The sequence below is a fragment of the Pungitius pungitius genome, chromosome 8 (genome assembly GCF_949316345.1).
Source record: "Pungitius pungitius chromosome 8, fPunPun2.1, whole genome shotgun sequence".
In the NCBI taxonomy this organism is placed as follows: domain Eukaryota; kingdom Metazoa; phylum Chordata; class Actinopteri; order Perciformes; family Gasterosteidae; genus Pungitius; species Pungitius pungitius.
Genome location: NC_084907.1, coordinates 5,023,346 through 5,047,756, shown reverse-complemented (window position 1 = coordinate 5,047,756; position 24,411 = coordinate 5,023,346). Strand labels below are relative to the sequence as shown.

The following is a 24,411-nucleotide window of genomic DNA, read 5'->3' as shown; positions in this document are numbered from 1 at the left end:
TAAATAATGCATTCACCCGATAGTCATTTTAATATGCTCACAATTACTAGCATGATAGAACTCCAGAGTAATGTGGGGTCATTTTAATAATGCTGATAATAAGCTGGGCTCTGCGACCTGCTCCTTTGTGTATGTGTGTTTTTGAAGGAACGTGCTTCGCCATAATGATACCTTTTTTTCCTCTTGTATCCTAGCTGCCTGGGCGGCACGATTCTGCAAAACCAAGTGCATACTAAAGATGAAAAAATGTTAATTCATCTTAACATTATGGAAATAGGGAAAATATATGTGTTTAGTGTGATCGAGGACCCGTGTCCTAGTTCGTTCTGGTTGGGTTTTAAACATGTGAAAGCAAACCAATGAAAAGATGGGAGGGGAGTTGAGGTGAAAGGACAGGGGGGAGTTGACCTGCAGGAGACTGCATCTGCAGCCGTTTCCAACCATCCGAAACCTTCATGTCAATGAAGGTTGAACGTGTTAGCGAAGTGATTTCAGCGTAATTATAATTGTGGCATTTACATGCCCACATCTCAACAGTGCTTGGATATGGAGCTTTACATTTTTGACAAGCGTATTCATGTATTTTATGTATTTAATGTGTTTTTACGGCAGAGAAGTTGTTTACAGTGTTTCGTCAAATATCACGCCTGCAGCTTTTTAATTTCAAAGCACTGTACTGAATCAAACTGAACGGTATGTTACACATACAAGGAATTTCACCATTTGACTTGGTTTCTAAAATATTGTTAGACCTACACAGACTCACACATACTATATCCTGTATTTTAAGTAAAAAAGAATTTACAACTTTATGGTATTTTTATTCTTGTACACATAAACCTTCAGCAATTCTTTCTGCTGTTTGACATGTCTAAGACGGCTGTAGCATGGCAACATGCTTTTTCCCCCCTATTGCATAAGGAGATGTGAGTAACACTTTAAATTACATCCTTTCATTTGTGCAGATGAAACCCTCCATTGTGAATAAAACTCAAAGATGCACTTACCAAACGACAAGACTTTGAATAACAGTTCCAACAAACTATCATGTAAACAAGCTGCAGGGAGTCGGGACTCTGCATTCTAAGGACCTGAATAACAGAAGCTGGACACCTTTAAATCCTTCATGCAAACGGCAAAAAGACATCTACAGCCAATATTATTAATAACATACTCGGTAAAATAGAACACCAAATGTTTGTATTTCCGTTTGATTAGTCTGTGAAGCCCAGTGGCCCAGATGTGAAACATGAGAGAGAACAAAGTTTTATCATTTGCATCCTTCAACAACATTTCAAATATTTGTCTTCATTCTTTTGTCAACAAACACAATCACATAAGCACAGTGCATCGCTCCGTTATTTTTCTTCCACCTGCAAAATACCTTGAACATTTGGGCATATCTCGTACACTGGCAGTGACAGCCTTTATGAATCATCGGTTGTTAATGGGACATTGACTATTCCAGTCACTGCCAGAGTGAGGGGAAGGGGGCAGCTGGGAGTCCCGGGGGGGGGGGGGGGGACTCAGACCCGTGGCGGATCCATTATTCATGGTTCACCGTGGGCTTGTAGCGAACACTGACACCCGACCTGCCTAAATCAAACAGGGCCAGTGAGTCTAACGCCCCTTGGGAAATGCCAGGCTCGGGTGAAGGTGGGTGGGGGGGGGGGGGCGGCGAAGGTGGAGGGCCGCGGCGGGGATGACGGCGAGGGTCGGATCACAAAGGAAGGGAACGGCCCCTCCTCTTACTCTGCTTTACCTGCTGCAGGGGTCGGTCGTCTTCGCTTCGGTTTGCTTATTCTGCCTTTCGTCCCTTTGTCAAAACTGCTGCTTCTACTGTGTTCTTCTACATACGGATGGCGCTTGGAGTTCAAAACTTGTTTTGCTGGCTGCTGATGAACTTAAGTGTTAGGGTTAGGGTTAATGGGGTTAATTAACTGCGACTCATTAAGTGATCGGGAAAAATCGTTTTGATATTGTAGTCTCGCTTTGCTATACTGTAATGATGAATTCATCCTACCAGCACATGTACCGATTTAAGTTTAATGTTTTCTCACCTTAGTCCAAGTTCGAAATCTCATCCTCAGTCAGACCTGTAAAAAAAAAAGCTGCAGTCAGTAAATAAGGAAACATTCTCTAAATGGTGTGAGAGGTTTTAAATATATTATAAGTTTCAGTGACCATACTGAAGGATCAGCAAGCCTTCAGTGGATGCTAGAATGATGTAAGGGAAATCAGCAAGACCTCCCTGGTGTCCCCTTTTGTGTCATTGCTATGCAAGAGAGTTAGCAGTAAAGCTCCATTCATCCCCAAAGCCAGAAGGGGACGTTGAATTGAAGCCGAGCACTAAATACCCAGCAAGGGATCGATTGCTGTGTGCCAGCATTTGCACGAGTTAACATCACCTTCATGGCTCCCTTGATGTGATCACAGCAAGTCTTGCCTTCACAACTATTTTGCAAACCGTCATCTCATTAAGCTTGTTTGTGCACAATGGCAAACATATCCGCGCGATATCTGTCTCATTGGCTGAAGAAAACAGTCTGTAAATCATAAGAGAGGCCATCTTCTTTGAAATTCATTCTGTGCTGTACTCGTAAACACCCCTTGGATAAACTTCCCTTTGATAACTTGTGCCTCGATGTAACAAGTCATTACCGGCTTTTTTTGGTGCATAGAGTGATTTAATGGAATCGGTGAAAAGCATGGACGCGGCATAACCACATGAATATTGCTTCATTATGCTGTTTAGATACGGAAACTAATGAATCGAGAGACTGTTCTACTCTGTGCGTACATGACAAACTCGTATACAGCAGACAAAAGCCCCTGAAGTCCCTCGTAATTACCCACAGAGATGTTGTAGGTCGTGGGTTTTGTCTTTATCTCCTTCAGCTCAACACATCCCACCGGCTGCCCCTCCTCTTCTTACTCACAACTCTTCAGTTGTGCGATGCATTTCCTTTGATCTTCCGTCATTGCTAATCCGAGCCAAATTTTCTGGATTTGCTCGTTGCAAAAACCCAATAGCTTTTGCCCCCACGTATCTTGACATTGCAATCAATAGTCGAAGCACATTGGAACAGATGAAAAACACAAACAAGTAAGTGTGCTCTGGATGCGACGTGTCTTTTTGCAATACTTTTTCATTCAGAACAATTTGATATAATATGTAAATTTATGTAGAAATTCCGTTCATGCTTTCTACTCCCAGAGGCACCGAGTGAAAACTTGTCCCGATTCATCCGTTTTGTTTCATCAAATGTGTAAGCTGATTTAGCATGCATTTTCTGTAGAATTCTTTTGGGAATTCCATGTTTCATCAAACCTGCAGTGTCACCCCATTGAGCTTGTCACTGCGTTAGCTACGTTGCGTCTGATAAATATGCAAAAGTGTGCAAAATATGCATGCAGCAGTTAACGAAGTTTCAACAAGGCCCGGCCAAGACAAGTGCCTTAATTTAAACTTTCTGCTGCGTTTTCAAAGGCTCTCGTAGTCTGTGCAGCCACAACTGCAACAAAAAAGGCTGTGAGAAAAAAAAAATGAAAAGGCAATCAGTGTGCCAATCAAAGTGGAAAGGATTGGATCCCTTTTCACGCCGATTTAGATAATGATGAGGGAGAGATGATGTCACATTAAAAATCAGAAAGTCATTTTCAGGCGATGGTCTTCGTTGGCTGTAGAGAGACAGAACAAGACAGAACAAGACAAAGCACTTGTGCTCAAATCTCTGCCTTGGCCAAGGATAATCTGCCATGAAAGAAGACAGTAGACTTATTTTTCTTAGTTTATTTCCATCTTTCTTCTCTCCTCTCCCTGTTTCCCCCCCCCCCCCCCCCCCCCCCCCGATCCATCCATTGCAGATTAATGAATTTGACAAACCGCTGAGCAAGAAAGGGCATTAAACAGCTACTCAAAACAGAGAGCTATCATGGGAACCCTCGTTGTGCAAAAGAAATATGCATCTTCAAACCCTGCAAAGGGGTTATGTAGGCATAGCAGAACGCTGCTACGCACTCACGTCTCCTCAACACTCTCTGGGCCAAGCCTGAAAAGAAACTGGCAAGACAAGGCAAAGCAAAGGCCTAATCACAAAATGACATAATGACATAAACGATGCTCCATTCCTTCGAACAATGTGCGTGCACACAAGGGTTTTTTGTTGTTGTTGTGTTTCTTTGTGTGTTTTCACACCTTCGTACATCGGGCTGGATTCAAAATACAAACTGAAGCCTAATTCTCTTGTGGTTAATTTGCAAAAGCTTGAGAATGTTTTTTTTTTTTTTAAATGTTTGATGTTGCTCTCCACTGTTATTCTCATGACAAATGACCACAAAACGCTGCATTGTTTTCTGAAAACATGGTGGGTTTTGACAACTGTGTGACCTTCAGCACATCGTCTAGCACTTTTCAACAAAAATAATCATTAAAAAACAAATATCTGACAGTCAAGGGCACAGACTAATGAGCTTTCAAAATCGCAAGTAGGCAAAACAAATCTCTCTCCCCCATTCCCACATCATGTGATGCAGAGTTTCTCCGTTTATTGTAGTATTTATGCTCATAGAGTATGTTGTGGATATTGTAGGTGCATCTTGATTTTTTTTCTTTGACAAATTCCTGCCAACAAAGGCAATGATCAAATCTGGACTCAGTTTGTTTCCATAAGATTTAGCGGCTCAATCCCCAGCGCATGGGTATTCAAACATAAGGAACGCATTGTCAATCCAGGGTGTCAGGGGTGCTGTCAGAATTCAAAGGAACAGCCCACCACCGAAAAGGAAGAAGAATCAAAAATCCATGTCACTGTTGATGACACTTGCAGTGTGTGTGAATTTGCTGTATAGATTCAAAACATAAACACCCAACGCATGCCTATTTCATTACGTAGTGAATAGGAATCAAGCGGGTCCATTTAGATTCTGCACCACGCAATTTATGACCAACACCAATGCTCCCTGCCAGCAGAGGAAGAAGTGTGCCCTTCATGCAGCCGAGTGAAGCGCGAGGGTGTGAAGGTCGGTGAATGAGCCTTCAGCGTGTCGGAGCGTCATGCTAATGACGGAAGATCGCATCCAACCTCCAACACTTAAGGACGTACCTTCCCCAACCTCTGCTTGGGTTTTATTTACTTAACCACACTGTAACCGCCACGCACACACATTTAGGGATTTTTTCTTTTTTTTAAATGAGGTGAAGTTGCTACTTCAGCTTGCAAAATGAAGGTTTATTCTTGCTTTTGCTTAAAATGTGCTATTTAGAAAAAATGCATTCATCAAAAGAAAAAAATGTATTTAATTTACTAAATGAATTAACAAAAAAGACACAGATTCTAGATAATAATTATTGCAAGATTTTTAAGAGGATCACGTATCTAACATATTCAGTAATAACCAAACGTATCATTTAATGACTATTAGCTTGTAGGTTTTTTGATCTTACTATTACATGAAAACAATCTGATATGATAAATGACATTTTATTTTTATTTGATCCCTGGTTTACTAAAGTTGGACATTAATTGAATAACCGAATGTAAAGCGCATGTTTGTGTTGTCCTTAAACCTGTTACGCCGCCCTGACCTTACTGCAACATATGTTTCTAAATAGCCTAAATTTTCTGTAATTACCTAAAGAATGCGTTATGCTCTGGACGCTGCCGCTAGATCTGGATCGCTTCGCTTTTGCCGCAGAACCCCATATCATCTTTAGACACTGCGTTCAACTACTTACCAGAGTTTCTGCTGCGTCTGAGAAGGTTTTCTTTTTCCATCGTTGTAAAAAGGAAAACCCCGCCGTTTCATTCAGAAGTCGTGGCGTATCACCAACTTGCTTTACCTTCCGTGTCGCGCACAACCGTGTAAACGTCTTTTAACTGCCTGAACAATTCGAGCATAGTGCACGTCCTGACAACACCTCAAATATTCAAGTCCCACTGTAAATACCAATCATGGTCATGATTACACTCTGCTAAACCAGTAGAACAAAAACGTACAGTTAGATGAATACAGAGCCGATTTAAGGCTAGTAGCATTTACATATACTAACTGCTCCTGAGCTACGCCCTGGAAGATAAAGAACATGCAATTTTCTGCTTCTGATTGAATGTTTGAGAGCTAGACTGTCTAAATAACATCGGAGACGCACACACACACACACACACACACACACACACACACACATTCATGCTCAAGCAAATCGATTTAGTTTATTGTCAAGCATACATTATACACCTCAGAGTAGTGACTCAAACTGTGCACTTGCCTCATTCATTACTGCAGTAACTATGGACATAATTGTGCTCTCAAACTGTCTGTGGAGAGGAGTGTGTGTACGCGTGTGTACGTGAATACGTGTCGGTGTGTGTGCTTGTTGCGGGAATGAGGCGGTGGAGAATAGGAAGACAAAAAAATAAAAAATGTGAGACTCATTTGAATGGCTTTGGGCTGTTGACAAAGGTTAAGAAAAATGCTTCTCCTCTTGTATAAAAAGGAAAGAGAAAAGAACGCCTGCGTGTGCACACAAACCACGACACACAAGCGCACACCGGTACGCACCAACGCGTGAGCACACACACACACACACACACACACACTCACAGGCAGTGATCTGACAGGTGAGAATGGCTTACAGCTAGGCTAAAGGGGAAGCACACTACACAAGCAGGTCACCTCTCCGGGGACACAGGCATTTTTCAGTGTGTCTCACGCACAAACAAAAGAATGCAACACAACAACCGGGTGCAACCTGGGGATCTTTTGGGCCGATGGTAAGCACCTCTGTCTTTAGCAATTAAGCCAGTGGCTTCTTCACTAAGTCCAGCTCTCTCCTTCAAACATTTCCGGGCAGCCTTTGGGGAAAATGTCACTGAATAATTTAGTGTTTTGTAAAACAGTGGTAAGTTGTGTGACCTTTTCTCTTTTTTCAACACTTTTTCGAAAGGCAGATGGTGCATTTCTGAGAAATGATTCTCGTTTGAGTTTAGCGGGGCTCGGTGCAGTGTGAGCAAGCCACGTCCTGACCTTGGCCTTTTGGCTTCGCTGTGTACATGAGTGCAGGCGAGAGAGGGAAAGAACAGAAACTACCGTTTCTATTAGTCAAAACCGCCTTTTATCAAGCAGAAACAGATTGTAGCGGTGAATCGGCTGCCGTAAGAACGCTAAAAAGCCTGCGTGTTTTTCAAATCAAAACTACAGGAGTGGATCATTGGCATGACAATAATGTTACTAGAAGGTACGTTGAAAACGGTACGATTTTGAGTATTTTTAGTACTGGTACTTCATTAAAAAAAGCACGCAACCAGAGCGCACTCAGTGTTCCGCTCCCTGTCCGGCTGCCTTGCACGCATTGACTGGGTGGGCGGGGCTTCCAGCTCTCACATGCAACAGGCAGCTGTCACTCAGAGAGCTATCTCGGGGAGACCATGTTGTTGTCGACCGTCCTCGGCTTGTTGAAAGAAAAGATGCCAGAAGTGAGATCTGGAAATACTTTGGTTACGAAGTATTTATTTTACGCATTTTTTTTTGGTCTCAAAAAGGGGAAATGTCCGGGTAGAAGAGGACGTCTGCTTTGTCTCGTGTTGCACTTGCTGATGTTTTGACTACACACTAACAGCTTCAGGGCTGCCATCTCTCACGGTTTCCCCCCCGTGTGACACGCGCGCGTTTGCATGTTTTCACGCTCACGCCACACATCCGATGTCTCGCGCTAAAAAAAACAATCCGCGCCGGTTCATCTCCAACCTCGCCGACGGTAAATGGTGCAAACCGTGAGAGATGGCAGCCTGTGGCTGTGTTTGTTGGCTTGACAGCAACTTTCCTAACAGTCAAACATCAAGCAAGTGCAACACGAGACAAAGCAAGCCTGCAAAAGACTTTCTGAATAGTCCAGCAGAAATATATACATGCAAAATAACCTCATGTGATCATGAGGTCAGAATGCACACAATATTGTACCAAATAATACACACTTGATGCAATTTTCATTGTCGTTTTTCAATAAAGGGGAGAAATTGGCCTTTAATTATATGTCCATCTTTAATGTACATAGCTTAAGTTTTTTCTCCACCTTAAACGCACATCTGTAAAATGATGTGATTCATTCTTATGGAAATAACTATGTAGTCATATAGTCAGATTCGAACAATAGGCCTACATAGCTGTGTATAATCAATAGTATGATTTTACCATGTGGTTTTAATTAATATCTTGCTGTTGGTTAATACAAATATAAATGCCATTTGTTAAGTGTTCAACAAGCTGGGCAGGAACAAGCTGATAAAAAGAGAACCTTACAGATGTTTTATTTATTACTATTCATTGATAAATACTCCAGTATCTTATTTGTGGATACATATCGAAAGTATCGGGTATCGTAATATTGGTATCGTGACAACCCTACATGACAATAAGTTTTGTTTTTTACAATGGTTTCAGATTGTTTGCTAGGGTTAAGTATAATATTTCAGAAGTAGTTCCAACATGTGAACTGTACAAACATAATGTTTAATTCTTTTGAATTGGGATGCACTTGAAACAGTTTCACCAGCACCCTCAGGAGAATAACTCTGAATTCTAATCCAGTTAGTCATCCATTAGACATGAGCCGAATCGCTTGGTTAAATGGCATTTGTTCTATTACAATATTTAAAACATTGTTTTGTTACTTAATCCAATAAGATTAGACTGCGTGTCAAAAAACGGAAGGGATTGTTGACAACGTGCATTAATGTTTACCAATAAGTTAAAGCAGAGTCCCAAAAGCGGCGGAATACTGAGAGACCTTTTTTCAACACACTGCCGTCTTCTTCTTCATAATGTTGCATCCACAGGAGGTCCGGAGGTCCTTTTATGGAGCTTTCTCTGTGAGCAAAGGCTCCATTTGGATGGGTCGATGAATGGTCGTCCATGCATGGTCAACCAGAGCACCTTTTTCGTATTGAATGGTTGGAGGGTTTTAGAAAAATGGTCCCAGGTCTGTCCATCACACGGTGCGGATGAAAACTTAATGACGAAGGTGACACGAATTTTCCTCCCGAAGGTCGACACTTTGACACCGAAGCAGCATCTGCTTCTTCTCTCCAGCGCTTTGCTCCCACTCCGGTGACGTCTGACTGGAGAGACGCACTTCCAATGTTGGCAGACTGCGAGAAGTCCGGCCATCCACATCTCAACACGTGCCAGTTCTGACCAAAGTAATTGGATAATGGAGCGCAGTGACACCAGTAATGAGGTACTTGGTGGTTATCATTGTAATTTAACCATAATCTAATTCTAAAGCCGCTCAAGCACCAATCCACTACATGGGTTCAACACTAACACTTGAATAATGATCACTTCACTGACAGGTCTTTAAAAAGGCTTTACAACTTATTTTTTTTGTTGGATGATGAGGATATTCAAGGACTTTCTTTATAGTTTCGCATTAACCCGTTCATCGTACCAATAAAGCATAGCAATAGAAGGTTCTTACGGTGAAAAACGAGCTCCGGCGCGTGTCATTCCTGCGCATCTTCGAGACAACGCCGTGGAACCGTCGATATCACCTCTGCTGAACTCTCTCATCCGCTCCGTGGACAGTGCAACACTCCGCGCATTAGGGGGCAGTGCTAGAACCGGGGCTGCTGCTGAAGGCGGGTTATTGGCTAACTAGTGGCATTCTTTCATTAAGTAGGAAGACCTGTCCGAGGAGCCGGTTGGTTGGAGGACATTACACAAGGTCAGAGCCTCTGGCTGGCAGGAAAAGAAAAGAGGCCGAGCAGCGAGGCGGATACTTGCCGTGCCGTCTGGAGGTTTCTCCACTCTGTGACTGGCAGGGCTTGATGTGGGAAGAGTTTGAAGTTTTGGGCTTTGGTCACTTCTGCTTTTTCAACGTTGAGCTTTTTCAGTCCTCAGTTGAGGCTCGTGCGCGTGTAGGCGGCGCGCGTGCGTGCGTGCGTGCGTGCGGGTGCAGGTCCACGTGTCTATTGCAGCTGTGCTGTTCTGACCATCTCCAAAGGGAGGGAGAAGCGGGTCCCCCCCATTCCGCAGAGCTGCGAGGTCTTGCAGGCGGCATGGGAAATCAATAACGTCCATGAGCATTAGGGTGGCCAAGTGGTTTTAACAGCCCCATTGTCAATCCAGCGGTTTCATTTAGCCGTCTTTCTTCGCTTCCATTTTTTCAGAAGGCTGAGGGAAGACAGGCCGAGAGACAAAGACACAGGCAGGGAGGCATAACGTGGGGCCTCTGAGACAATCAAACTGGGAAGCCCACATCTGACGCGTCTTCTGTTCGACAGCCGTTCGCAGAAGCTTTCAACGGCGGAGTCTTTTTTTTTTTTTTTTTCCAAACCATCTGGCTGAATTGAACCATCACCGTTTGCACATCAGTGCTGAAGACTGGAGCCGCCCCTCACCGAGCAGGCCGCTCAACGCCAAAAGGTCTCCTACTAGTGTGTTGCACAAAACAAAAAGCTTTTCTTCATATGATCGCATGTATCGTCTGGGATGACCTTTTATTCCAGTGTGACACTAAAAAGATGAACCTTCTGTAGTCCTCTTTGAGTTTGGTCACAAAGAAAACATGGCAAGGCATTTCACACTATTTCTGCCTAGTAATTGTGTAATTATTTCAAAACTGATGATTCCACTGAACTTTAACAATCTACTCGATGGATAATCTGCACCAACTGCCACAAATAACTGGCTTGATAATTGCAAACTTGAACATTTTGATGGAATACTTCTATTTTAACTTGTGCATCTTTTCTATAAAAAGACCAGTTACATGCATAAAAAGAAAAAAAAAATTGCATTCCATGATGCTACTGAGCCAAACAAATATGCGTATTCTCTTCCAGACTCGAGTGAGATCTCCACAAGCAGGGCAGGGACGAAGAAGCGACAGACCGAGTAGTCCGTGCAGAATAGTATCAGACAGGGAAGTCATTTCACAAGGAGCAATGTGGTCAGCGAGGCCAGATTGTTCCCCCGGGCAGTTCAGAACCAGAAGGTCTCATATGTTCAGAGGGCCGCGCAGATTGTTCAAAGCGATAATGTGAAGCTCGACTACAAAGAAACGGAGGGCGAATCTTTTGAGCACATACGGCGTTGAGTATTAAACAAAGGACCACACACACCATTGAACACACATCAAGTCAATGCGCAACAATGGTGGAAAAAAAGTGGTTTCAATAACTCAAGATACAGTCCCCACACATTCTTCTTTTGGGAAGAAGATGAGAGGAATATACATTCTGGGTTCTTTTGGTTGACGTCCCTTTCATGTTTGTATGAACTGACTTTAAAGCTGCAGGCAAAGGGAATTCAGTCATTTGTCTTAAATTAAGTACTTTGGGATAAACTAGTCAAAAACTTGAATGAATTCCTTGTTTTACTTGAAACGGGTGAACAATAATTGACTATTTTTTAGGCTCCTTCAATAAGTATGGCACTGAATTGTGGATCAGGTTATTATTGTTAGGAAATTCTCAGAGTAGAAATTGTACCTCGATACCTGGACAATCATCCAGGTCTATCTGGGTTGGAACTGTGCTGTGAAATCAGATAAAATGGTTGTGGGGCAACCTATTTCTACCCGACTGATTGTGGGAGACAGAAACGGAAGCTCGGTGACACAGACCAGGGCCCGATGTGGCTTATTCAGGCTAAGGTCACATGATCAAGCCAAACGAAATCCTGTCAACTCAAATCCAGCTTATTTGTGCCCTCTTTGAACACATAGCATAGATTTGTTGTCATGCATGAAGTTAAAAACTATTTCAGAAAGGTGTGTTTGGTAAACGATGGCTTCACAGGAACCAATAAACTTGTTTCTAATTTGCTGACGTAAGAAGCGGCTGCAAAGCCTTCTCTTTCAGAGACAATCCCGTCATAATGTCATCGTTAAATGTCACATTTCCAACGGCCTTTTAAAGGTCGGAAACTTTTAGCCGAGTTCACATCTTCCTCCGCAAGAGTTGGTTATCTATAATATTGTGACCATCTCTGCACCCGGTTACATAACCCACATGTGCGGGATCTGACCCCCCCCCTCCGCCCCGCTGCAGCCGGCGTGGGTCCGGTTATTGATTTGAGGTTTGCCCGTCTCCCTCTGGGTCAGAAAAGGAGTCGGGCTGCAGCTCTCACAGGAGGACGATACGTTTCCCCCTCTGGGCCGCCGGTGGCTTTCATCGCGAGATGCGAGGAGCAGTTACTTCCCGCTCTGAATATTCACCTGCCATCGATTCAGTCTGATCCCCCCCCGACAATCAATCAAAGCCGTAAGAATAATGTGGCACACATCAAATGTTTAATAGTGATCCATTCATAAGGATGTTCGCAGCGTTCACTATCAGTAGTTGTTTCCATGTGCTAGAGCAAAAAAAAAAAATAGTTAACTATTGGGAAACTGTTAAACTAGCTGTTGAATGGGATTTAATAGAATACTATTAATCAAATTAAGGCCTCATCAGATGGCTCTGTTTTGTTGTGACATTGCTTCGCACCCAATCTTAAACAGTTAATTGTATAATTTAATCTAATCTCAATCTTGATGTAATCGCTGGTTTTCATTATGCTGCCCCAGTCTGTCTTCATATGCGGCTGTACTTAGGGTTGCTTTACACGACTGTTTAACAAAATCCAATTGTCCTAAAAGGATTGTTATTATGGGATGAAAGTTTGGTTAATTATTGATAAGAAAAAGGGTTATTTGTGTCACACTCCGGCTGGGGCATGCTGCAGTGAGGACTCAGGCGCAGAGGTTTTGATCCAAAGTGCTCTTTATTGTAGACTAACTCAAGACGTGCTCCAACGACGAGGGACATTTGACAATGACGCGACAGGGGACAACAGGCACACAGGGCTTAAATACACAAGGGAGGTGCAGGTGATTGGACACAGGTGGAGACAATCACGCAATCACAAGACAAGGCAGGAAGTGAAGTTAACCCAGGACCACAAGAGACATGAAACTTCAAACTAAAACAGGAAGCGAAGCCAAACCGTGACAGAACCCCCCCCTTAAGGACCGGATTCCAGACGGTCCTAAAGGAGGGTGGAACCTAGAAAAACAGACAAGGGAGGGAGGGCGGGGAACCCAACAACCCCCAGCCGCCCAGGGGACTCCAAGGGTCAGCGGCACGGGGTCGGGTCCCTCCGGCCGGGATGACCGCCGGACCTCAGGGTCTCGGGGGGCCGACCGCTACGGCGGCCGGGCCTCAGGGTCTCGGGGGGTCTGCCGGGTCGGCGACCGGGCCTAGGGGCCTCGGGGGCCCTGCCGGGTCGGCGACCGGGCCTCAGGGCCTCGGGGGGCCGGCCGCTACGGCGACCGGGCTTCAGGGTCTCGGGGGGCCGGCCGCTACGGCGACCGGGCTTCAGGGTCTCGGGGGGGCGGCCGCTACGGCGACCGGGCTTCAGGGTCTCGGGGGGCGCCGGGCGGTGCGGCTCCGGCGTCGTCGTGGCGGGGGGCGCCGGGCGGTGCGGCTCCGGCGTCGTCGTGGCGGGGGGCGCCGGGCGGTGCGGCTCCGGCGTCGTCGTGACGGGGGGCGCCGAGCTGTGCGGCTCCGGCGTCGTCGTGGCGGGGGGCGCCGAGCTGTGCGGCTGCGGCGTCGTCGTGGCGAGGGGCGCCGAGCTGTGCGGCTGCGGCGTCGTCGTGGCGGGGGGCGCCGAGCTGTGCGGCTCCGGCGTCGTCGTGGCGGGGGGCGCCGAGCTGTGCGGCTCCGGCGTCGTCGTGGCGGGGGGCGCCGAGCTGTGCGGCTCCGGCGTCGTCGTCGTCGTGGCAGGGGGCGCCGAGCTGTGCGGCTGCGGCGTCGTCGTGGCGAGGATCACCGGGCTGAGCCCTGACCCCAATCCCCCTCCAAGGACCGGATTCCAGACGGTCCCTAGAGGGTGGGAAGGGGGGGTCATGGTCAGGCGCCGCGGGGCCGCGACCGGGGGCGTGGTTCTCGGGGCAGGAACGGGCGCTGACGGGGTTCTCGGGGCAGGAACGGGCGCTGACGGGCGTCTCGGCGCACGAACGGGCGCTGACGGGCGTCTCGGCGCGGGAACGGGCGCTGACGGGCGTCTCGGCGCGGGAACGGGCGCTGACGGGCGTCTCGGCGCGGGAACGGGCGCTGACGGGCGTCTCGGCGCGGGAACGGGCGCTGACGGGCGTCTCGGCGCGGGAACGGGCGCTGACGGGCGTCTCGGCGCAGGAACGGGCGCTGACGGGCGTCTCGGCGCAGGAACGGGCGGAGACGAGACTCTGGGGCCCGGGACAGGAGCCGGGACCGGGGGGTTCGTGGTCTCCTCCTCTCCCGGGCTCCCTTTCCTCGGATTGAGGAGGTCTCGAAGCTCGAGGCACATCTTCCTGTAGGCTCTGGGCCCGAGAACAACGTCCGTCTTGCGCTGCCAGAATGGACTTCCCACGTCCAAATAGTCGGGGCCCTGACCGCTCCAAAACTCTGCTGAGTCCTCCTTAGGTCGCGTCATTCTGTCACACTCCGGCTGGGGCATGCTGCAGTGAGGACTCAGGCGCAGAGGTTTTGATCCAAAGTGCTCTTTATTGTAGACTAACTCAAGACGTGCTCCAACGACGAGGGACATTTGACAATGACGCGACAGGGGACAACAGGCACACAGGGCTTAAATACACAAGGGAGGTGCAGGTGATTGGACACAGGTGGAGACAATCACGCAATCACAAGACAAGGCAGGAAGTGAAGTTAACCCAGTACCACAAGAGACATGAAACTTCAAACTAAAACAGGAAGCGAAGCCAAACCGTGACAATTTGTCACCAATTATTTCAGTTAGTGAATACACTTCACTACGGCGGCTCAATATTTCATTAAACATGTTTTATCTACATTATTTAAGCTTTAATACAACGTTAAAGACAATCTCAATGGCAATAAAACAAGGGGATGAATGCATGACGACAGGAAAATATACAGAGCTGCTCTTCTACCAACACATCCTTTTTTTTATTTCAACACGTACTGCACAAAAGGTTTCACAAAACCATTGGCACCGCGAGCTTGTTGTTGTTCATGCCGGGAGTCACATTCTTCAAGACAATTGCCTATTGGTAACTGTCTTTAGCAGAAAGCTTACAAGAAAAAAAAAACATACAAAAAGGTGTACAAAAGACAGAGAACCAAAGAATAAGATAAACGGAGGGAGAAAATAGTGCGTGAAATAGATGTATGTCTTTTCAATTCAAAGCAGGTATGAGTGATGTCTGACATGGTGTTTATCTGGTGTGCAGGGCTGTCCCTTACAGCTCATCATGCATCAATGCCATCCCCAAGAAGTTGTATACGGTCTTCAGTGTAGAGTAGTTTTTTGGCAGTAGATTGTTTCCTGGGGACGTTTTTGAAATAAAACTACTACTATAAAGTATGTTCATTTAGGCCAAACTCGATTAAAACAACTCTAATCTTTGATGGTCAAATCATAAACTTCCTGCCTCCTCGTGGCTGTATAATACAATGATGAACTGTTTCCTCTTAAGGTGTTGAAACTTACCATTTTAACTGTAAATACATCGAAAGACGATAAAGATGTTATTCAATTATACCTACAAGTTGAAAAACTTTTGATATTTCTCTGCAGTAAATGAATCGTCTTCCTAATGTGTGAAAACATATCTCCCCAAATTTGGGGGAGGGACTTGACTCACGGATGACACTTAAATATCAAACCTTTTCCGGGCTTCTTGTTGCCTCACTGCATCGGACCATTTTCCAAGGGATTTCCCGTCGGTCCGGCTCTGTACAATAAGAAGGAGATAAGAAGAATAACCCCCCCCCCCCCCCCCCCGAGCAGCTGGGAGAACCTTTTCCTTCTTCTGATCGTGTTATCATGAAGACGTATTCTCCCACTTCTACCGGATACTGTCATGTTCCTTTGCCTGTGTTTTATTTCCCTGCTCTGCTCAGGAGAGCCAACCGCAGAAGGCAAAATAAATTGCCCCCTTTTCTCTGTCTCGGCCTTTTTGACTCACTGTAGAGCTTTCCTATTCCCTTTCTCACTACTAAATAATGCTTTTTCATCGAGTGCATACTTTAGCCCAGCCGTGTTGTGAAAGCACTTAACGAAAATCAAGAGTTGTTTGAAGTTGAAGCTTATTTCAGACTTTAATCTCAGCCCCTCCCCCTTTTCCTCATTCTCTTTGATATGCAGGCGGCGTATCGCAGAAATGATTGAATTTGTGTTCAATATTTTTTTTTCTCCCTCAAAATGTTTCGTCTCTTGAGGACGTTCATCAAATGCATTGGAACTCCTTTTAGTAATTTATTGTGGTTGATGGCCGACGTCCCTGCGAACACGTATTTGCTTGATGAGGGAGGTGAAGGGAGGTGGCTGATTGACTTGGGTACTTGTGTTTTGTGCGGTTTGAAGTGGTTTTCAGGTTCCAGTCTGGATTCATTTGGTGTGACGCCTCATGCCCCCGACTCACTTACAGCGCCCCCCCACCCCCCCCCCCCCCCTAGCACATAGCCTGACATATTGCTGGCAGAACAGCATTCACATCTTCTCACCTGAAACACACGACAAGTCAATGGCACAAAATACTCAGTTGAGGAGGCACACAATGTGCCGACAAAATCACAAAATACCCCTCTGTTGGACTCGTCTCATCTGACAGCGGGTCCACAAAATGCGTAGTTACGGCTAACAGATCGATACACTTCTGCCTTTTTTGGCAGCAAATGCCATCTTTTATTTCTACCAGGCTCAAAAACGCAGACACAAACGCACACACATTCAAGTCATAACTTGCTGTGTTTTTTTTTTTCCTTTTTTTTTTTCGCCATAGGGAAGTCCTTTATCCACATAACCAGATTAACTCACAGTGAGCTCTGATCTGCTTAATTTGGATTCAGCCTACTTACCCCCTCGCTAGTCTCCCTGTCAGTCCGTCTGCATGAAGGGGGAGATGTGTGCCGGCACGTTGTGTGTCACGTCATTTAAGCATCTCTCGTGTGTCTAGTCTTTAACGCCGCAGAATATATTATGTGTTTTGTTTAGCAGTAGGCTTCACTTACTTTAGGTTTTAACTATATGTTGTTGTTTTGGTCAATGCAGTGGATTTACTGAAAAAGGAATCTCTGTGTCTTTGAATTGTGGAATTCTTGGAGTCCCGAGTGACGGACTGACAGTGAAATGTCAGATGGGGGAGATAGTGGATAGTGACTGTCGCTTTCCCCATTCCGAAAAGACAATATTTGTACAAAACAGAAAATTTGATTGAATTTTTCAAGTCGCATCCTCTGACAATTCACAAAACATTAGTTGTGTATTATTTTTACACACACCGATAATTGAGTTCACTCTGAGGCGTTCTTGTTATGGTTTAGTATTTCAATTAAATTCAGTCACCCCTGACGTACAGGGACTCCATGCAAAGCAATGTCCAATAAGAAAATCACCCAATATCGGACATGGCTAAAACCTGCACTGTAGAACCCCACCCCGTTATTAAGCAGATTCAGATAACTTGCCTGAATTTCAAACAATTAAGACATTTTGAGACTATATACTCTACCAAACTGCTTCATCGAATAAAGATGTCTCACTGGCAGGTTTTAATTCATTCTAAATGTAAAAACTGTTAACATCTCTATTCCAGTGGGTATTTTAGACGTTAACCAGTTTCCTCCGATTTTTAATTGAGACATGTTGGATGAGGATTCGGGGGCTTTTGGGAAATAAAGACACTCAGACGAGTGTCCAAGGCTTGATGGGCCCATGAAAGAGCTCCGCCTGGACCTCACAGCACTAAGCTGTCAACACCTAACCATCGGTTCCTTACTCACCAATTGACTAAGGTGTTCCGCACGGTTCGTTCATTGCTGAAGTCGAGAGAAAGAGGGCGAGACGAGGGTTGGAAGATGGGGGGGGGGGGGGGGGGGAGGATGGACACAAAATGGGAGGGGAGTAGGATAAGGAGACGTGGAGAGAGGAGAATTATGTGAACGGCCAGAGGGAAGGAGGGGACAGATAGGACCGAAAGCATTGGGGGGGGGGAGGGATAGAAATAATGAAGGATGGGAGGAAAGTGGGGATAAGCGTGGAAAGGAGGAGGAGGAGGAGGAAGGGGGGGGGGGGGGGGCAGCAAAAAGAGAGCTGAGTGGAGCTGAGGAGGCGCCGGGGCCCCAGGGATTTCGGTGCATTTATCCTCCTCTGCAGCAGGCTTCTGAAGCACTACCTCAGGAAAGAGACTATAAAGCAGGGTGGCTGCTGCTGTGTGCTGATCTGTTAATACCCAACGATACACGAGGCTCGCTCCTTCTCTCTCGGGGGGGGGGCGGGGCGGGGGCGGGGCGGTGTGCACAAGTCTGCATGAGTTTGCGTGTGTGTTTTTTCCTTTGAGAATCATATCATAAATCTGCAGAAGTTATCTACCCCGCCGCCCTACCCCCCCCCCCCCCCCCCCCCCGCCCTACCCCCCCCCCCCCCCCTCCCCCCCAACCCCCATCCCCCTCCCCCCGCTGGCTTCCCCCAACCTCACCCGGAGACATGCAGTTGCCGGAGCGATTAAAAGATTATATTGAGCAACCGTATGGTTGTCTTGTGCGCATTGTCATCTGAAGCTGGTGTTCAGAGTTGGCGGGTCATGACTACACCTTGTTTCAGGTCTCTGTATAAATAGACTCTGCTAAACTGCCTTTGGGGGCCGCAGAGTGCTGCTGAAAGTTCTGGGAGGTGGAGATGCTGCTGCCGCCGCCGCATGGGATCTGTGCCGGTTGCCTCACAGAAGACCACGTCACGCAGTCTCGTGGGGCTTAAATGATTAATTCAACAAAAATGAAGACCTAAGGGGAGGGATAAAGACGTTTGCTCTGAACAGATCAGTTTCTTTGTGCTGGACCCTCTTGCTGGCGTGGTTTTGCAGAGAGAGAGTGTTGAGTCATCGTATCATCAATGATCTGATGAGTTGTTTTAATTGCATTCATCTTGAGTCATTTGAAATGCTCTTTATAATGAATAACAAAAAAGGTACAAATATCCCACTTGGAAAACTGGAGGTAATTTCTTTGCACAACTACATTCATAACCGTTTCATTAAAAAAAAGGACATGTTTTGGTCAACTTCCTTTCCTTGGCTGCCGCCGTCTTTGTTTTTAAAAAACACTCAGAAGTCCTTTTTTTTTACTTGAGGAAGGCCAGCAAAAAAAAAAAATAGTTTGACTAGGAAGAGACGTCAACACCTCGGTAAACTCGGTAAATTTCCATCGCGAAGCACAAGTCGTTCTTCATGGGATCCAGCTACCAAAGGCTCAATTATGGTCTGGACGGTGTTCTGTCACCTGACTCGCCCCTAGAGGGTACATCTCCTAGTTTTGGTTGTTCCGCCGGACTAATGATCAGCAGCAAGAAAGCAAGCAGAAAAGCACCACACCGATGTGCTGTTACAGTCTGAATATACATGTGTGTGTGTGTGTGTGTGTGTGTGTGCTTGTGTAGTTGTATTATTCCCTCTGGGTGGTCAGCAATCTTTGCAGCCACATTGTAGGTACTCGCTGTCCATCAGAGGGCCAAAACGGATGAATGTTGCAGAATGCATTTATTAAGGATATCATTATACTCCAACCAAGGTGCAGGGTAAAGCCTGGGGTTAAACACAATGTAATCAAAAGCCTCCGAGAAATAACTGTCAGTCAATAAGCTCTGAACTGTCCTTAAAAAGTGTATTGTTTGAATGAAATTGCAGACAAAACTATTGCTGTCGATCACAAAAGAAACAGGAAAAAAACAATGAAATAAGAATGTTAGATTGAGTGGGAGTAAAACATGTATAAAACATTGGAACCAAGTGTCAGTATCTTTCCATTTCCTTTCCTTTTTTCATCATATGTTTTTTGTGTCCACCCTCACCCAGTTGATGATGTCATAAGTTAAACGTGGTCTGTCGTTGTTGTTGTTGTTGTTGTTGTGTTTTTTTATTTTGATTTATTGACCAGGGCCACTTATCGTCTCGATCAAAAGCAACCCGTGTTCTCCGATTACACGACAGACTATTTAGAAGCACGCGGTTAACCAGGCGTGTCATATTGCCTACAGTGGTCTTTAATGATGGTGTGAGCAGCAGTGCGACTGGGTCCCTGCCTTGTGTTCTATGCAGTGAGTCTCGTGATGCATAAAAGAAGGTGATCCCACGTGAGAATTTAATCCGATCCGCGGGAATATGGAATTCCATTCACACAAAGTTGTTGCCAGGTTGTTTTTGTGCTGCACTGGTTTCCACTGTTGTACAATGTAGTGTATCATCCTCTTGGGATTGCATTGCTGTTCACGGTGATTCGAAATACATTTTAATTCCATTCTACAGAAAAAAAAAAAAAAAACATTTTTACAAATTTGACAAAAATACTCAAAGGCTAGAAGGACACTGAGTGAGAGTAGAACTCCGCCAAGGCCATGATGTGAATACGAATCTCATTCATATTCACATTCAAGTGTGTAGGCACCACTTGATTTGAATCTGCTCTAAAAATCTAATGGGTTCTTCCTTTGCCAATGCTACATCCTTCCATCAACTTTCACAAAAAATTGGGAAGTAGTTTTTCCACTGACAAACAAACAGACCAAACCCAAAACATGGCCTCCTCGGGCTGAGGTATTACATTTTCATTTGTAATACCCGAATATGCTCATCGTACCTGGGAGCACAGTTTCCTGTGTGGAAAGGTGCAGGGTGGATGTGAAGGTCTGCATGAGCTCCCACCTCAGTGAGCCAAACATCCGCCCCCCGGGTTCAAAAGACCTTCACGGAGCCGGTCAAGAGACATTGTGAGAACGCGTTCCAGTGAGTTAAGACGCCCTAAAATCCTGGAGCTTCATCTCGCTGACGGTAATCCGGCCTCACAGTAACATGGCAACTGGGTTTCCGGGAGAACGCCTGTTTCGTGACGTCATGACGTCGTTCGGGTGATTAGACTCGTTAATTAGCATCGCTAAATAGCTGCACTGCGGTCCCCGCGTTGCCCTTCGTTGGGCAGGAGGTGGTTTGAAGACGTGAAGCAGGTAATTAAATGAAGATTGTAGGCTATTGAATGATCTCCGGGGAAAATGTGGTGCCTCCTCTCCTCTCCTCCTCCCCTCCACCAACCCGCGCTCCATCTACAGCCTTACACCTGAGATGAAGATGACAGTTAATGATGGTGTTTTTTTTTTAAAGCCACTTTACCTCCTGCCCTATAGCTCACTCTCACTCTCTTCAGACAGACTGAGGTTATTTTTCTTTGGCCTCTTCTTTTTTCATTTCCTCAGATCGACACCACACCATTTTTCTCAATGTTCCATTAGTAAATTGCCCGTCCCTCTTTCTCTCCCTCCTTTTTTTTTTCTCTAACTCCCCAACTGCCACCTAATGTATTTACCTAATGAAATGTATTCATTTAAACTGAAAAAAAACAAACAATCAAGTTCACTCCAGGGTGTGTTTTATCTTTCAGAGGTTTGGAGCGGAGAGCTGAAGGGAGACTAATGTGGGATGGCTTAAAGACCACCTGAAGGCCATCAACGGATGGTGAGTCTGATGTTTGCATATGTCGTGTTTTTTTTCGAGGTAATAATGTCTGCTTGAAAAAAAAAAAAGCTTAAAAAAGTGCTAACCGCAAGCCTAGATAAAGTATAACGTAAGTTTTTAAAAAGCCATACATCTAGCACAATTACAGAGGAAGTTAGCCCCAATAATAAAAATAACTCCTCTGCATCACAGATGATAAACTACATTTTCAGCAGAAAAAAATCACAGCTGCATCCTGTATATTTCTGAATAGAAGCACGAATGCACGAATCCATTGGTAGCAATCAATCCATTCAATGTGCACAACACAACAGTTGCGTTACAAGTGGGGTAATCAACACGTTTTATACACTAATACAATAAGTCAGTTAGTTAAGAAAGGGAAAGAAGACAACAACCATGTGTGATTTGTCCTCATTGTGTTTGACTACGATATGTGGAATACCCCCATACCCAAAAAGTGCAGAGTCGGTCCTTTCAGATCCCTCACAGGGTGCTCCTGCTCCTAATGCGCCTAGTCCTGTGTCAGGTCTTTGTAAATCCAGGTTTATATCTAACTGACGGATCCGATCTTCAAGATTATACGTGTTTGATTTGTTTACACCATCTGCCACTGCGTGTGCGTGTGTGTTTGTGTGCTTGGTCCATAGATGCCCTGCAGCAATCAGTAATAGCCAGTGGATGTCATGCAGGAGTCTAGTAGATGCAAAGAGGTTAAAGGCAACTTGCACAATAAATAATAATAAGATGATTTCATTTTTTGACTGATAAATCCTTTTTTTACACAGGATTTCCTAAGAAATAAGTATTTCTAGACTTACTGCACACACACACACTAACTAAAGCTAGGAAAATGACACCCAACACCAGTGACCTTTTATAATCTGGATCACAGTCAGCAGTGGATCGTACCATGTGACCACGGATGCTGCTGTACTGGATTCTCTCTCTTTTAGGCTATTTTTATTCAGTTTGTTCAGTGCAATCTGCAAACTGCATCAATTATGCATCAACAAAAGCCTCACAATGGCGCTTGTCCCCCAACTTCACTGTTTGTTCAGATATCCTTGTACATGACTACTGTAAAGTCATATATAGTATATATATTTTTTTTACTACAATCTGACTTTTACCATTGCAATAAAGATACATTTAGCTCACAAGAATAGTTTTACTACAAAGCACTGGCCTGATGAAGGATGGGTCGTGCTCTTTAGAGTACGTTGCTTCAGCCTCAGAGGTTTAATAAAAATGAAGATTTGGATTAACTTCTTCAAATGAAAGCACGACTCTTAAGTCTACATGTCGGAGATTTTTTTTTTTTTTTTTAGAGGCTTTTCCAAATCTCATATTCTCATAGTCTAGTTTGGTAAAAATGTGTAATGTGAAAGCTTTAAAAACCTCTGTGAACATTTACAGTGTGTCAATCTCTATTGGTTTGTCCCACAGAGTGTTTACACTGTATCTGTAACACTGTGTTTCGACTTTCCGAGTTCATTTGCTCACGCTTGTGTACTCGCATGCCTCCATATGTCTCATAATCCCGGTGACTGGCACGCATCACGGTGACGGAAGCCGGGGATTTCAGAGCTGTTCTGCCACATTCATCACTCAAAAGAAACGGACCCCGGAAGAACTTATGTGGCTGTGTTTAGCGTATTACGCAAAATAAAGAAAGATTGTACACAGTGTGAACAGCTGCATCACTAAATGAGGAATCCGCTGTGGAGACCATTCAAAGGGGCAATTTTACACCAGCTCATGAGCGAGGGGAGTGCATAGAGGGATGCACACTGCCTCGAGACCGCCAGATGTTACACAATGGAATCCGTACACAGCACGCGGCTGACCGAGGGTGGAATGAGTCTAAATTGGCTCTAAAAAATTGGATCCACGCATACAAACAGATGAAGGAAATGTTTAAGGAACAGAAGGTCTCATGGGGATGGTTTCGCCAGCGTCTTTTCCCATTAACTCTGCCAAGAGATGTATGGGATGAGTTATTTGTGTGCTCATTGTTTGTTCGTCAACACTAGATAGCAGATTGGATTCACTTTTGGTTGAGTTTTGCAGCCTTTTGCAGCCGCACAAAACTGTCGTAAATCGACACCTCCAAACAGCAAAGAAACGTCGCATACAAGGCGACAAGAGCACGTATTACTTGTTATTCAAGTATTTATTTCTCAACAAAAAACTGGCTTAGTCGAAAATGTGCAATTTGACAAAAATCACACAGTGCACAGGTAAAAAAAAACAAATAATACAAAGTTCACATGGAAGGGAAGACCCTCTAGCGTATGAATACCCTATGCCATATTTCATTTGTGCAAGATGGGCCGGCCAGTGTCTTACTCAGTTTGAAATGAAAATACAAATGAAGTTACAACGAAATAGCCACACAGATGAACTGCAGGAGTAACAGCGTTACTGTAGTCTATATCGCTGCTAAATCCTTCTTTTTTTTTTTTCTTCTGGCAAACGGCATCAGTTCGTGGTGTAATTCAAAGACGCTTCGGACGGCTAATCCCATGAACGCAATAAAAACCCACGGGCCCAGTGCGGCGCTGCTGCTCGTCCAAACCCTGTTACCCATCCCGCAGAGACGCTGTGATTTCATGGCAGATGGGGGGTGAGAGGGCAGCATCATTGTGCACACTTATCATTACATCGGCCACAACTGTGTGTGTGTGTGTGTGTGTGTGTGTGTGTGTTTGGTCCAATCATTCAGCGTGTTAGCCGTGACAGCTGGCTGGCAGTCGGGGCTCCGTGTTGAATCCAGCTCCTGTTGCGCTCATTGATCTTTTATCTTTTAAGGAGCAACAGACAGGGATTTTTTTGCATCTGTAAACACTGACGATGGTTGAAGACTGTAGATTTGATTATTACTGACTGAAGGGCTGCGTGTGCTG

At 45.2% G+C, this 24,411-nt stretch overlaps 1 protein-coding gene across 1 annotated transcript in view; it reads left to right on the top strand.

Moving 5' to 3' along the window:
* LOC119230040 (cadherin-22) overlaps window positions 1–24,411 on the top strand; it is a 115,174-nt gene that overhangs the window by 14,748 nt on the left and 76,015 nt on the right. The window contains exon 3 of the mRNA XM_037490988.2: window positions 21,429–21,502. The gene's annotated coding sequence lies outside the window, so the exon portion shown is untranslated. The remainder of the gene's footprint in view (window positions 1–21,428; window positions 21,503–24,411) is intronic.